The following is a 14,020-nucleotide window of genomic DNA, read 5'->3' as shown; positions in this document are numbered from 1 at the left end:
GATAGATAGATAGATGATAGATAGATAGATAGATAGATAGATAGATAGATAGATAGATAGATAGATAGATAGATAGATATAGATAGATATGACACAACAGGGCCCTCCCTGGTGGCGCAGTGGGTTAAAGCACAGCATTAAGAAGCTTAAGCCACGTGAGCATGAGTTCGATCCCCGCCTGCCCCGGAGGAGATCACATGGCGAGGCAGACCTCTCCTGACCCGCCGGCTGCTCCCCTCAGCAGTGCACCTCGTCGATCTGCCTTTTCTGCTCCCCACTCTGTCCCTGGTGAATCCTCTCACCCTCCGCATCCCTGGCCTGTACCCCAGTTCTATATGAATAAATAAATAAATCTTTAAAAAAAAAAAAAAAGACACAACAGAAGATACTTTTTGAAGAATTAAGATGTTCTAGTACTGAAAAATACTAGAATAGAAATTAAAATTCGGAAGATGGCAAATGAGACAGCTGAAAAAAAGAGCATCTGGAGGATGTTAAAAAATAAACAGTTAAAAAATAAACAAAACTTAGAATAATAAAGCAGAGAGCAATAAACTGATGGAGAATACAGAAAACCAGGTAAAGGGGATAAGTAAACAGTGACAGGGTATAATACTCATGTAATTGGAATCCTAAAACAAGAGAGAAAGTGGGGCAGAAGCAAACTGATAAAAAGTATTACTTCACAAATTGAAGAAGCCCGTGAAATTCTTATAGGATAAATAAATGAAATCCATGATTAGTTGCATAGGTAAATCTGCTGGAAGTCAAAATTTAAAAGTAAAATAGGACACTATATTCAAATGAAAACCAATTAGACTGCCAGCTAGCTTCTCAAAAGAAATGATGAGATCTAAGAAACAGCAGAATGCTATTTTTAAAGAGCTGAACAAAATCACTGACAAGAATTAAGATAAAATAAGACATCTTCAGAGAAAATAGAATTAAAACATTCGATAACAACAGCAGAAGAAATAAAATTAAAGTGTTCTGTGTTTTGCATTGTTTGGAAAGGGACAAAAGAACCAAATAACATTAGATTTTGTTAAGTCAAGGATGTATATTGTAATCTCTATGGAAGCCGTTTAAAAGTAAAAGAGTATATATAACTTCCAGCAAAAACAAGGAGGGGGCCCTTCCCTGGTGGATCATTTAACAAAGGGTTAAAGAACAGCACTGTGAAGCTCTCAGATTGAGACCTGAGACCTGACCCACAGGGAGCAGCTGACCTCTCCTGACCCACCCCTGGTCCCCTCAGCAGTGTATTTCAATGGATCTGCCTATTCTGCTCCCCACTCAGTCTCTGGTGAATCTTCTCATGCCACCCCTCCCCCAGGCTTCTGGCCTGTACCCCAATTCTTGTATGCATAAATAAATAAATCTTTAAAAAAATGAGATGAATGGGGGGAGAGGACATACACCAGGTAGGGCAATTGGTAAGTATATATATGTAGATTTAAACTCACAGTAACAAAAACTATCAGATTAAATATTATAGAAACACATGGAGATTCAGAAAGATAAAAAGTAGAAAGACACAGAATATCTAATCATGAAAGGTATAAGCTAGTAGAACTACATATCTTACTAGCAGATAAAGTAACTTTTAGCCAAAAAGTACCACTCTAGATACCAAAAGGTGAAATGGTGTTTAATTGTAATTAATCTTGGAATCATAAGGAAAAATAGACAAAGCCACAATTATCATGATGAAATTCAACACTTCTCTCTCAGATAATGACAGAATGAAAAAATTTTTTTGAATCAGCTCAGGACATGTTTTCTTAGATTATTAATCTTCTACAATACAGTAGTTTCTCATTTAATATCTTCAATTAATTTCTGAAAGCTGACTTTAAGCAAAACAATGTATAATGAAAGCAGGTTCTCAAACATCTTTCACTCAGCATCAGATAGGTTATCTGTATATAATGAAACATTTTACGAGGACATGCTAGATCTGATGTCAAATAAGAGTACCAAAATCAAATATAAAAGTTAATGTATAAATTATTTCCTCTGTATGTAATTATACATTCACTTAATGGTATTAGAAGAAAATAGCTTTGACAATAACTTTCAGGAGCTGCATATAAGAATAAAGGAAAACATATCATAATACGTATTTTAAAAGATCTCAAAGCAGAATAAGTTTTAGTGTGGAAAAAGGTAATTTTTAGAACTGATTTCATAAACTAAGTCATTTTTTTTAAACCTGCTTTATTTTTAGATTCAAGATAGTTCAGAGGAAGATCTCCCACCAGAAACCGCCTTACCAATAACTGTTTGGCATTTCAGGCAATATTTGGTATTTGACAAGTGACATATGGCCCTACCTGTCATTTGACCTAACTCAGAAATAGAGAGCTAGAAAATAGGACATTTTTGTAAAGCAACTGTATTAAATGCAATTCTAACAGGGCCCCCTAATCTCCAGTCCCTGATGTTACCCCTGTGGTTAGGTGAAGACACGTACAAGGGGTTAGAGATTTCACCGATGTAATTAAAGTTTAAAGTAACCAGAAAGATGATAACCCTGGGTGGGCCTGACAATCTCATGTAAGTCCATTAAAGGGAGCTAAAACTGTCCCTGGAGTCAAAAACATTCTTCTGCTGGCCTTGACTTGCCAGGAAATGGACTCGACAACAATGTGAATGAGCTAGAGCGCACATCCTAATTGATGCTCCAGACAGGACTACAGCCGGAGTGGCACTGGACTGTAGCTCTGAGAGGAAACAGCTAACTTCAAGACCAGTGACCTGTGGAAAGTGAGATCATAAATGAGTGTTTTACTTGGATCTTCTACATTCGTCCTATAAATGAAACCATCGGTATTTTTCTTTTTCCTTCTGGCTTATTTCACCGAGCATGATCCTTTCCAGCTCCATCTATGTTGCTGTGAAAGCCACGAGTTTATCTTTTTTTTATTACTGAGTAATATTCGATTGTGTATATATACTATATCTTCTTGACCCAGTTATCTGTTTTTGGACATTTGGGTTGCTTCCATAGCTCATCTATTGTAAACAGTGTTGCAATAAACATAGGGATGCAGATGTCCTTTCGAATCAATGTTTTTGTGTCCAAATAAGGGATAAAAAAGGGGGGGGGGGGGTAATTATAATAAAATATTGGGGGTGGGAATTTCAGAAGGACTATTATCGAGATGAAAAAGCATACATAGTACAAAAATGATGTGTATATATACATATATAAATTTCTATATAAATGTAAATTTATATATGTATAAAATAAATTTAAAGAAGGTGTGCTTTAAGCTACTAAGTATATAGTAGTTGATCACACAGCAATCAAAACTAACACAAAGGTACTGTATACTACAGGATTTGTCCTGTGCAGTTGAAACTTCTACAAACTAAAGGCATTCTAGAAACCTACTCAGAATTTAGACATGACCTATTTTAAACCATATAGCCTATATCGCATTCACAGATGAAGCAAATGAATATGCCCAACTTTTTGAAATGGGAGCCCAGAGAAGAAAGTGGAGTCAGGCTGGTGACTGAGGCAAAAATTAAAAAACAATATTAACAATGAAAGCAAGCCAGTCAGGCTTCCTGATTATTTTGTTCTGCTATGTAAAAGCTTTTGGAGGACTTGGGTCCAGAGAGAGCCTTAAGCAACTTCACAACCCTTGAGGAAGATAAGGTTTTACAAACACACACATACACAATAAAAGCAAAGCAAAGCAAAGCAATGCATGTCAGAATCACTGAAGGATGTACTTCCACACTCTTTGCATTTTATCCCTTTGATTTCAGTCTCAAAGGCAAACAAACCTAGCAAAGAAGGTAATAAGCCTCCCGAGTTATTTACTCCGCACTGTGGGTAAAAACATCGAAGAGCAGAGAGACCCCAGAATACTACTTGGAAACGGGATATTCCACCAAATTGGAAAAAAAATACATGTGCATCCAGGAAGGGGATCCAGAGAGGAATGACAAAGCTTTGCTTAGGCTCCCACCACCCCTGCAGTCTTTACCCAGCAGGCTTCACAGATTCTCTGAAGGATGAATGCCTTCCCTGACTACCCAGTGGGGCAATAATAAGTAAGCATTTATTAAGGCAACAAACCCCAATTTCCTAAATTCTTATAAAGACATAGAGACTTTTCTGCTGGAGGAAATATTCTGAAACATCAGGAAACACTAGAGTAGAGTGTTGATGGTCCTAGGCTCAAGTTTAAATGTGACTCCCCAACCCTTTCTAACCCATCTACTGCCATTAAGTCTCTGAAGCTTTCCTATGCTTCCTTTCAACAGAAAGCAGAAACAAAAATGGAGGAAAATATCTGCCTCACGGAGCAAGAAAAATTCCATGAGACAATCACACACAGTAGTTAGCAGCATCCTGACACACACTGAGCACTCCACAAATGTTCCTGCTAATAAGTAATCACTCCTGACTGGAAGGACTCACTGACCTTAGCAAGAACCCTCCTCTGGCAGCTAGAGTGTTTAGCATCCGCGATGTGGGTGATGCTGTCACTTATCACAAAGATGACAGATGATTAGTCCACATTAATGATTTTTCTAATCAATCAGCAGCAAAGGTGATTAACCTGACCTGTACCTCCAGTTCAAGTATGAAGCTTCTAGGCATTAATTCGGTCTAATTTGATAAGCATTTATGGCACCGTGAATAACACTGGGAACTGAGGATTGGGGACAGAAAGAGATAAATAGAATGTTAGCACGTGATCTCACGCTCTTAAAGGAAAAAGACCATAATTACCCGTGCTAATGCAATACAAGGCAAAGGACGGCACTGAACGCACAAACCACAGACTATTGCAGAAGAGGGGAAGAGAAAAAGAATGGTCTCTGGAATTAAGAGGATCTTAATCTAAATCCCACTTTCCATCCTTATTAGAGGTTTGATATTGGACTTTTTTTTTTAAGATTTATTTATTTATTCGTACATAACTGGGATACAGGCCAGAGATGCGGAGGGTGAGAGGATTCACCAGAGACAGAGTGGGGAGCAGAACAGGCAGAGCGATGAGGTACACTGCTGAGGGGAGCAGCGGGCGGGTCAGGAGAGCTCTGCCATCAGGAGAGCTCTGCCGAGCCATGCGGATCTCCTCCAGGGCAGGCGGGGATTGAACTCATGCGGAAGTGGCTTTAGCTTCTTAGTGCAGTGCTTTAACCCACTGTGCCACAAGGGAGGGCCTGATTTTGGATGTTTTTTAAAGTCTCTAACTCTCAGTCCCTCATCTAGGGAGGCTACCAGCATTGCCTACGCCCCATAACATCCTATTGTGAGAATAAAGTGAGCCAGTATGTTCAAAGTCCTGAGATGTTATATTCCCCAAAAATTTAATTCTCATTCCTTTGCTTTTGTCAAACTAAAATAGTAGACTTTGCAAAGAAGGGAGCACCTGAGAAGGCTTTCAAAGATCTGACAGTCTTCAAAAAGCAGAGGAGTGAGGGGAAAGGCAGGATGAGGAGAACAGATGCCACCAGTCCAGAGGTGATGAGATGGGTTTGATGGGGGCAAAGTTCATTCCCTGTGGCTTTGAGAGATAAGACAAGTGACCTCTTTAAGCTTGTGCCAAATGGGAATAATAGTAACTAATAGTAGCAACTACTCCATTGGAACGCCACAAAGTTGAATGTGCTTTGACACATAAAGCGCTTAGGACAATGCCCGGGGCGCAGGAAGGGTCCTTTCAATACAAACGTGGCTGGTGAGCACAGCTCAGCCCGGAAATTCAAAGCCCTCAGAGCCCCCACCATTCCGTGAGCACGTGACTGCTGGGTCTGATCTAGGAAACCACAGTAATGGCTTCATAAAAAAAATAGCCTTTTATAGGCTGTCCCAGCTTTGACCTTCCACAGGAAATGCTGGCCCTCCACATGTGAACTGCAGCTAACAGTTAACTTTTGAGAGATTGCCAATGGTTATCCAACCGGTTTTACCGCCCAGGAGTTGACTGAGGAAGAAGGCAATAAAAGAAAATGACTTCCTGCTGGCAGGCAAGCCGCAGTATCCAAAAATGGGAGAAAAGACAGACAAAGGCAGGTGGCCCCTGCAGGTGTGGCCAGAGTCTGAGCAGACGCAGCTGCAGCTGTTTCATTTCCACCAGACACAGAGGCCAGCAAGCGGGCAGCTAGAAGCAGCTGAGCCACTGGGCATCACCCAAGCATCTCTTCAAGCATCTATTGCAAGTTGGGCATAAGGCTGGTATATCCAGGACACTAGACTCTGGGGCTTACCAACATCACCCAGCTCAGAGGTTCTACTCTCAGGAGTTGGGGAGGTCGTCAGAGGTCAGAGCGTGCAGGCCAGCCAGCAAGGGGAACTCTAGTGCTCTGAAGGGCGCCACTGGCCACGGGTAGCCTGGAGTACCTCATGCCCTGTGTCCTGGGTACAGAACATCCTGCTGGCTGCTCGCCCCTCCTAGATGCTCTGCTCTCTCCCCTCCGCCTTCCTCCTCAATACCCAGTGACCCCCATCCATGATCTCAAATTACATCTCCCCCCTAAAGTCTTTTCAGATGCGCTCAGTTAAACATCAGCCCTCCATCAGCCAATCTCTACCTCAGACCTTGTTTAATTTTCCTCATAGATGTATTTTCACAATCTACAACTAGCTTGTTTGATCAGAAGGGAAGGGGGAGGGCAAATAAATTGGATAAAAAGAAGCAATTCTAAGATGAAGTATTGAATTGAACTTTTAGCAGTGAATTTAATGTAGCATTTAGACATGTTAATTTATAATGATGCATACCTGAAACATATAATAGGATGAGATGTTCTGTCAAAAAAATGACTAAATAATCTTCAATAAAATTAGCGTGTTTGCTCAAATGCAAGCACAATGATAGCAAAAACCTGGTTACTTGTTCACTGCTCTTCCCTCAGCTCCCAGCATAAGCCTCGGTGCACAGCAAGCACCCAGCAAATGCAAGAGCAATAACGGAGTGAATATGGAAGATTTAGGAAACTTCAGATTAGAATTTGACTCTTGTGATTTAGTTGGTGAGGTCCAGAAAGGAGTCTCACCCCGTAGGAGTTCCAAAGACCCTCAAAGTCAAAACCTATCTGTAAAATAAATGGCATCCTCTGTCTGTTAGTCTGTCTATCAGGAAGGGCTACGGGACACATCCTCTCTTCCCAGGCCCACTGTGTTGAGGAAAACTGAACCTTCATAATCAAATCCCCAGGAGTCCCTCCTGCTGACTCCCTCAGGCTAATGAGTACAAAATCAAGGTTAGAGTCCCTCTCTCTATTCAGGAACTGGGCATTGAGGGCTGTTGCCCAGTTTTTCTTTTTTGTTCTCAGAAGAGGACAGAGCAACTGATCAAATGGGGGAAGGGGAGGAGAGTTCCCCTATGTCAAGCCCAGAGTGAGCTACGGGCTATGGGAGCCTCACACTTATTCTTGGACACAGTTGTCCTCCCATTATTTAAGAGTTGGCCTCAAGTGTCCACCAGCCCAGCCAGGAATGCTTCTCACTGGAGGCCTCTGCTCCAAAGAAAGGACCCAGAGAGGGGACTGGGCAACACACACAACTATCAGAAGCATGGCGTGAAACAAAGCAAAGGCTTTTCTCCAAGGACCGAAAGTCCCTGAGTGAGCTCCCTTCTCATCTTACTGTAGCTGGCTTCAGTCTCCTCCAAAATTCTTAACAGTCTAAAGACTTGTTCCCTGCCTGAGTCTCTATCTGTTCCCCTGTGGCCAGAAAAATGGAAAAACACTAGGATATTTCAAAGAGATCATAAAAGCGGCCAGCGCTGCTCTAGACTTCACATGCCATCCGGTCCAGCCCATTCCAGGGTCTCAGAGACCAACAGGGAGCCGCTGAGGAGGAACCCAGGCCAAATCCACAGCCCTGTTTAAGCTTCTAGCATCCCGCACTGTGATTTTCCACTGGCTGCCTGCTGTGAGCTGGGCAGACAGAGGGGACTCTCCATGGGGTGGGGTGTCAAGGAACTGACCACAGAGCCACAAAACCCCCAGACTCCTAAAATGTGCCTCACTGTCTATGGTAGGTAGAAGAACAGCCCTGCAAAGATGTTCATGACCTGGTCTCCAGGAACTTCAACATGAAAAAGGAAGCATGACTCAGCGGGAGGAGCCAGGAGAACACAGGCAAAAAAGGTCTCTGCAGATGTGATTAAAGCCGAGGACTTTGAGATGGGAGAAGTTCCTGGGCTGTCCAGGTGAGTCCAGTCTAAAAATGTGAGTCTTTGAAAGAAAGAAGCAAAGGAGTCAGAAGAGTCTGATAGAAGGATTTGACTCACAACTGCTAGTTTTCAAGATGGATGAGGAGGCGACAAGCCAAGACTATAATGGCCCCAGAAGCTGGAACCATTCTCAGCTTCAGCCAAAGAACCTGCAGCCTCGAGAACCGAATCCTGCCCACAGCAGCCTGACTATTTTTGGTTTTATTCTAAGGAAACCCAGCTCAGACTTCACAGAATTATGATTCAATGCTAGAGTTATTTAAGCCACTAAGTTTGTGGTGACTTGTTACAGCATTAGGAAATCAATATACTGGGTGACCCTTTTTTAAACTGAGCCCAGCCTCCTGTCATTCAGAAAAAGGTGGACACAATGATCTCTGATACACTGACAGCTCTCCTGACATCCTGTCCAGCCCCAATTCCAGGAGGGTCTGAAGTTGAATGCCACTAATGGAAAAACAGAAAGAAGTGAGAGATTAATCTTAAAGAAGCCCCAAGGTGTTTCTTAAGATGCCACCCAACGCACATCAAAAGGCTCCTGCTGTGCTCAGAGGGAGAGTGGACAGTTTGGGGGAGCAAGATAAAAGCTTCACAATCACAGTCAGCTTCACTGACTGTTCAGAGCACTGGGTTGAGAAGGATTCCACAGAGGTTAGGTACAAAGTCCTGATTATCAATGTCTGCCCAAGTCGGGTAAAGAATGAAGAGTGACGTGTGTGCCAGATATGTCATCCCTAATTGAAACCAATTTCGGGAACCCTTCATTTTCTGCCCCTCTTTCTCCCTCATCTATTTCATTGTCCTGACTCACATGACCGACTGGCCAATCAAAGTTCAAATCAACAACATAAAGAAGTTATATCCATACACAATTAAGCAACTGACACAGTGAAGTCACTATATCTGGTTCACGGTCATTTAATATGCCAGGCAGATGGATTCTGGCATGCTCCCCTTCCTGGTACCTACCTTTTTTTTTTTTAAAGATTTATTTATTTATTTGTACAGAACTGGGGTAGAGGCCAGAGATGCGGAGGGTGAGAGGATTCACCAGAGACAGAGCGGGAAGCAGAACAGGCAGATCGACAAAGTACACTACTGAGGGGAGCAGCGGACGGGTCAGGAGAGGTATGCCACGCCATGTGGTCACCTCCGGGGCAGGCAGGAATCGAACTCATGAGGAAGTGGCTTTAGTTTCTTAGTGCAGTGCTTTAACCCGCTGCGCCACCAGGGAGGGCCCCCTGGTACCTACCTTTTTAGCCTATACTTCTGTACACCATTGTCTCAGGTTCATCTGCTTCTCTAGAGAGTCCTTACTGATGGACCAGGTCAGCGATTGTCAAAATTCAGACTCAGTTTTCCCTGGCTCTCTCAGGTAGGAAGTAACAGAAGCAAGACATGAATGCAGGTCTCTCGACTGCAGTCAGGGTCAGCACAGGCCCCAGAACCAGCACCTGCATTTCGATGACAGCTGGATACTTACTTCCTGCGTGATCATTCACTCTCTGGGCCTCAGTTACTTCATCTACATAGTGGATGTAATGACGGTCTGTACTTCAGAGAATTGTGGGAAGGACTAAATGAGTAAATGCATGCAAAATCCTCAGAACGATGCATGGCTACATGGGTGAACTAGAGGGTACTACACTTAGTGAAATACGTCGAATAGAAAAAGATAAACATGTCGACTTCATGCCTATGTGAAGTCAAATAACCAAAGAAAACAAAAATAAACTTTCAGCCTTTAAGACAAAATAACTGTTTACCAGAAGGGAGAACAAAGTGAAGTAGGTCTTTGGTATGATAAAGAATGAAATAGGGCTTTTAGTGGTGAACTTAATGTAAAACATACACATGTTGATCTTAGTGATGCACTTCTGAAACACAGAATGTTATAAGCCAATGAGACTTCAATAAAAAAAAAATTAAGAACAATGGCAATTAGGCAACCCTCAAAAATGTCAAATATGATTGTTATAATATCATTCAGTTTACCTGGCCAGTCAAGGTGGGACCAGCAGGGTGTGGTGGGAATACATGTGTCCTTTTGACACACCACTCTAACACCCGCAATGTAAGGCCAATCAAAATAGAGCCCCTTTTTTTCAGACACTATCTCTTTTTGTGTGGTTTAATCCAAGGGGAAGAAACAGAAGCATGCTTTTAAACAAAGTCTCAGGATATGTAAGACAGCAACTGAGACTGTGACTGTCCCTTTGGCCCCTTGATCCGTAGCCCCTGGGCCCAATGTGTCACCCACCACAGTAAATCCCCAGAGTCTAGGATTTGTTCTTTCTCAAATGTCTCACCACAGCTCAGTAATTCTCAGGGGATGCCAGCAAGGGGGAGCCCCCCCCCCAGGCAGATTATGCAACGGAGCCCACAGTTCTGACACCCTCAGAGGTCCACGTTGGAAGATTTAATGGGGCATGCCTAGTAACCTCTGCAGCATGACTCACAACCCTGGGGACAGCTGGAAACAGGAGGTCACTGCTGGAGCAGAGAATCACTCCTTAGCTCTGTCAACTGTTACTGTAGAAGCACAGGATGTTCTGAAGCTCAGCCTGGCTGCCTGTTTGTGCTAGAAGGATTGCTGAGGGCGGGCTTCAGCCAAGAGCAGCACTTCATGCTCAACCACAGCCTCCTATCTGTTCCACTACCACTTCCTCACTTTTCAGGCACTCACAGTCCTTCCTATCTCCCAGTGCAGGGGGCATAGATCTTAGCTCCCCCTTGCTGGCATCCCCTGAGAATTACTGAGCTGTGGTGAGACAGTTGAGAAAGAACAAATCCTAGACTCTGGGGATTTACTGTGGTTGGGTGACACATTGGGCCCAGGGGCTACGGATCAAGGGGCCGAAGGGACAGTCACAAGAATCTCTGATACTTGAATGGCTGAGCAGCTTTAACCACCACAGTCTGGAGCTTTGAGGAACCTACAAATGGCAATCCTAGTGCCCACTGGAATAGTGCTAGTCAGGAAGAAAAAAACTGAACAGCATAAGAGCCAGACCTGGCCACAGGAGCAAGATACAGCCCCTGTACCAGAGGGGAAGAAGGGGTGGGGTGAATGGGATAAATCTGACAGTGTGACCGCACTGGAACTTGGGTGGTGGGTGCTATAAGGGACACATTCAGTGTAGAGGTATACTCTGGAAACATGCACTAATGCAAACCACTGTTAAAGCTATAAAATTAAATATTAAATAACCTCAATGGACAGGTTTTACGGCTTACATCTCTCCTTCTTTCACTCAGTAAACATGCATTGAGCACCTATTTGCCAGGCCCCCAGCCAAGTGCTGAGCTAGTGAGAGAACCTGCAGTCGGAAGCACCGAGTCCGAAGCACCGAGTCCTAAGTAAGGAGGCAAGAAAAAGTGAGGTACTTGGAAGAAAGGCTTCTCTCCGGGGTTCCTTTACACAAGGCATTTCTCATTTTCGTTTCTGTACGCAAAGGTTATTTTCTCCCTTCCACAGATGGAGGAGCTAGGTTTTGAGAATGCACGATGAAATTACAAGGAGCCCCCCATTCCTGATTCAAACAAGTGGCCGCTTACGCGGGGCTTTGAGCAAAATAACAGTTGCGTTCTGGGAGGTGCAGAGACCCAAACTACGAGCGCAAGGAGGATGGCGAATGCTTGGGCCGCGAGCCCAGCCCTGACGCCCAACCTGAAGAGCAGAGACTCGGGGCCTGCCGAGAGAAGGCAAGAGCCGGCAAACCAAAGAGAAGCCTGTCTCCGGTCTCCGATAGGGCTGCGGCTCACCCATTCCCACCTCCGGCCGCCCCGGGGGCGCACGATCGTGGACCGAAGTGGCTGGAACTTACGATTTGAAAGAAGGTGAAAAGGGAAACGCAAAAGTGATGAAGGGAGAAATGAGAGAAAAGAAGGGATCAAAAGGGAAAGTTGGGGGCGGGGGAGGGCAGAAATACCGAGGTAGAAGACACAGAACCCCACTCAGGACACTCAATGGCCGAACTCACCCCAGATCCGCGGAGCTGCTTTTCAGACCCGCGGCCCCCGCCGCAGTCGGTTCGCGCCGGGTGTGCGGAAAGTTCGGGGGCACCGACGGCTCGAGAGCTTCTCCGGTCCGCAGACCACGCGGGATGCTGTGGCGGCCCCGGCCGCAAGCCCTGGAGGCTCGTCCAAAGCTCCCGGAGGCCGCAGCGCGCGAGAGCGGCGGGACAGCTACTGGCAGCCGGCAGCTCGCTGGCGTGGCTCAGGAATGCGCGCCCCAGGGACCGCCCACCCCTACTCAACTCCTCCCCCAGCCTCGAGAGGAAGGAGCCAGCCCGAGCCAGGGCTCTGAGAGGAGATAGAGAAGTCTTGGTTCCTCTCTTGCCTTGTCCTGTTCCGCCCTGGGCAACTACTTCTTGTGTGTTGGTGGGGAGGGAGAGCTTTGCTCTCTGAGTGGTAAACTAAGCTGTCGACCTTAAAATGTTTCCCCTAAGGTCTTTCCCAGATGAAGTGTCCTTGGGAAAGTCTAGCCCATGGATTTGGAATGTCCAGCTGGGACTCGGGGTTCCTGCCTTGCCAAGACTGTAGTGTAGAATACGTAGCCCTACGCTTCCACTCCTGGACTCTTCCTTTCTCTGTGAAGTGAGGATGAGACTTGTGTTCCAGCCCTACTGTGAAGACTGACTGAGACCAGGTTGTGAGTCACAGAGCAACCAGATTGCTTTCTAGCGTCAGAACAAAGGAAAAGACTCAGCGGAATAAGGAAGACTCCATAGATACGGGCAACAAATGCCAAAGAGGACTAATCAAATACTCCAGAACGAGGGGTACCGGGACAGTCTGGAACAAGGACTGTAAAGAAAAGGACTCTACGATAAGGGCTGGGACACAGGAGCTAAGGAGAGGAAAAGAGAGAAGGAATCTAGAGAGGGCGCAGCAGGATGGAGAACAAGAAGGTGACCTGAGGAAGCCACATGGAGCAGCAAGCATGTGAGGAAGAAACCGGGCTTGTTTCCTGACCCTGGACTGGTTAAGGCAGATGTGGGTGAGATACCTGTAGGGAGGTGACTATGGCAGTGTTTATATTGATTTCGATTTTGCTCTTTTCCTCCCCGACTTGTCTGGCCATTTCTGACCCTTTTCCGTGGGTCCCGGCCAGAAGGTGCTTTCGTCTTGTGGCGGCTTTCAGGCCTTGCTTGGGCCAATCCCTTTTTGAGTTTTGCCCACGAGGGCATGGGTTACTTCAGATGTTTGATTTAGACGTTATATTCTTTGTCTTCTGTATTGTATACTTACTGTATTAAAGTTCCTTTTCATTAAAGTCTTAATCTGTTTTGTCTTGATGCGGCAGATGGCAGAACCCATTTAGAGCAGGCAGGTTTGGAGGTTCAGGGGTGCCCCTCTCTCCCTGCCCTGTAATAGCTGAACTTTTACCCACGAGGAGATGGGTAACTTTGGGTGTTTGATTTAGACGTTATATTCTTTGTCTTCTGTACTGTATACTCACTGTATTAAAGTTCCTTTTCATTAAAGTCTTATCTGTTTTGTCTTGATGTGGTGGATGGCAGAAACTATTTAGAGCAGGCAGGTTTGGGGGGTCAGTGGTGCCTCTCTCCCTGCCCTGTAAAAAGACCACGGAGGACCACTCACAAAGAGACTGATGGGGCATTAGAATAATTTAGGAAAGAAAGTATATGTATTGTTAGACCAGCCTAGGCAGTGCAAGGGAGCCAAAAGAGCACCCTGACCCTGGCCTGCTGATGGCATCCAGGAGGAGGCAGATGTCACAACCACAGGACTCCGCCCACATTCCTGTTTGTGCAGATTGAGGATGGCCTGCGCCTTGACTT

The 14,020-nt window shown here is 44.9% G+C and overlaps 1 protein-coding gene across 1 annotated transcript in view; it reads right to left on the bottom strand.

The window, feature by feature from the left end:
- Nucleotides 1-12,432, bottom strand: part of SMIM3 (small integral membrane protein 3) — a 20,549-nt gene extending 8,117 nt beyond the window's left edge. The window contains exon 1 of the mRNA XM_012727696.1: nt 12,197-12,432. The gene's annotated coding sequence lies outside the window, so the exon portion shown is untranslated. The remainder of the gene's footprint in view (nt 1-12,196) is intronic.
- Between the last annotated feature and the right edge of the window lie 1,588 nt (nt 12,433-14,020).

The sequence above is a fragment of the Condylura cristata genome, unplaced genomic scaffold, assembly GCF_000260355.1.
Source record: "Condylura cristata isolate star-nosed mole 26May11 unplaced genomic scaffold, ConCri1.0 scaffold00021, whole genome shotgun sequence".
Classification (NCBI taxonomy): domain Eukaryota; kingdom Metazoa; phylum Chordata; class Mammalia; order Eulipotyphla; family Talpidae; genus Condylura; species Condylura cristata.
Note: the sequence above shows the minus strand (reverse complement) of the source record. Positions and strands in the feature narration are given on the sequence as shown.